The sequence below is a fragment of the Camellia sinensis genome, unplaced genomic scaffold, assembly GCF_055761805.1.
Source record: "Camellia sinensis isolate YWXY unplaced genomic scaffold, ASM5576180v1 Unanchor127, whole genome shotgun sequence".
Classification (NCBI taxonomy): domain Eukaryota; kingdom Viridiplantae; phylum Streptophyta; class Magnoliopsida; order Ericales; family Theaceae; genus Camellia; species Camellia sinensis.
The window spans coordinates 105,001-107,500 of NW_028129006.1; positions in this window are offsets into that span (position 1 = coordinate 105,001).

The following is a 2,500-nucleotide window of genomic DNA, read 5'->3' on the forward strand; positions in this document are numbered from 1 at the left end:
AAAATTTCTAAATATCTCAAAAAAAACAAAAAAATGGATTATCAAGGGCATTCCGTTTTTAAAAAAAATAAAAAAAGAACTCTCAAAAGTAAATCCAATTCTATTATTTAGATTGAGAGAAATATATAAATCAAGCGAAACTAAAAAAAAAAAAGAAAAAGATTCTATAACCCGCAATCATATAATTCATAAATCCTTTAGTCGAATTCAATCTACATATTGGACAAATTTTTTACTGACAGAAAAAAAAATGAAAGATCTGACTGATAGAACAAGCACAATCAGAAATCAAATAAAAAGAATTACAAAAAATAAAAAAAAAGTGACTCCAGAAATAAATGATAGTCCTAATAAAACAAGTTATAATGCTAAAAGATTGGAATCACCAAATTGGCAAATATTAAAAAGAAGAAATACTCGATTAATCCGTAAATTACATTATTTTATAAAATTTTTCACTGAAAGGATATACGCAGATATCCTTCTATCTATTATTAATATTCCCAGAATTAATATACAACTTTTTGTTGAATCAACAAAAAAAATGATTGATAAATCCATTTACAATAATAAAAAAAATAAAAAAAGAATTAATAAAACAAATCAAAATAAAATGAATTTTATTTCGACTATAAAAAAGTCACTTTATAATATTAGTAATAAGAATTCACAGAATTTTTTTGACTTATCCTCCTTGTCACAAGCATATGTATTTTACAAAATATCACAAACACAAGTTCTTAACTTGTATAAGTTAAGATCTATTCTTCAATATCACGGAACGTCTTTTTTTCTTAAGACTTCAATAAAAGATTATTTTGGAAAACAAGGAATAATTCATTATGAATTAAGACATAAGAAACTTCGGAATTCTGGAATAAATCAATGGAAAAACTGGTTAAGAGGTCATTATCAATACCATTTATCTCAGATTAGATGGTCTAGATTAATAGCAGCAAAATGGAAAAATAGAATCAATAAATGTCGTACAATTCAAAATCAAGATTTAAACAAAGAGAATTCATATGAAAAAGACCTATTAATTCATTACAAAAAACAAAACGATTACGAAGTATATTCATTACCAAATCAAAATGAGAATTTTCAAAAATACTATAGATATAATCTTTTATCTTATAGATCTATTAATTATGAAAATAAGAGGGACCCATATATTTATGGATCACCATTCCAAGTAAATAAGAATCGAGAGAGTTTTTATAATTACAACACACATAAACATAAGGGCAAATTTTTTGATATACTAGGGGATATCCCTATCAAAAATTATTTAGGAAAAAGTGATATTATGTATATGGAAAAAAATCCGGATCGAAAATATTTTGATTGGAAAATTCTCCATTTTTGTCTTAAAAAGAAAATCGATATTGAGGCCTGGATCAAGATCGATACCAACAAGAATAAAAATACTAAAACCGGGACTAATAATTATCAAATAATTGATAAAATTGATAAAAAAGATCTTTTTTATCTTACGATTCCTCAGGATCAAGAAATCAATTCACCCAATCAAAAAAAAATATTTTTTGATTGGATGGGAATGAATGAAGAAATACTAAGTCGTCCTATATCGAATCTGAAACTTTGGTTCTTCCCAGAATTTGTACTACTTTATAATGCATATAAAATGAAACCGTGGTTTATACCAAGCAAATTACTTTTTTTTAATATAAATGAAAATGGTAGTGAAAATAAAAACATCAATAGAAAGCAAAAGGGGGTTATACCCTCGAATGAAAAAAAAAAATGGAATTAAAGAATAAAAATAAAAAAGAAAAAGAATCTGCAGGCCAAAGAGATCTTAGATCAAATGCACAAAACCAAGTAAATCTTGTATCTGTTCCCTCAACCGAACAAAAAGATATTGAAGAAGATTATTCAGAATCAAACATGAAAAACCGTAAAAAGAAAAAACAATACAAGAGCAATACCGAAGCAGAACTAGATTTCTTCCTGAAAAAGTATTTACTTTTTCAATTGAGATGGGATAATGCTTTGAATCAAAGAATGATCAATAATATCAAAGTATATTGTCTCCTGCTTAGACTGAGAAATCCAAGAAAAATTACTATATCCTCTATTCAAAGGAGAGAAATGAATCTGGATATAATGCTGATTCAGAAGAATTTAACTCTTACAGAATTGATGAAAAGGGGGATATTAATTATCGAACCCCTTCGTCTGTCTGTAAAAAATGATGGACAGTTTATTATGTATCAAACCATAGGTATTTCATTAGTTCATACGAGTAGGCATCAAACTAATCAAAGATACCGAGAACAAAGATATGTTGATAAGAAGGATAAGGATTTTGATGAATCCATTTCAAGGCATCATCAAAGGATAACCGGAAATAGAAAAAAAAATCATTATGATTTGCTTGTTCCTGAAAATATTTTATCGTCTAGATGTCGTAGAGAATTGAGAATTCTAATTTGTTTCAATTCAAAGACTAAGCATGATGTGAATAGAAATCCAA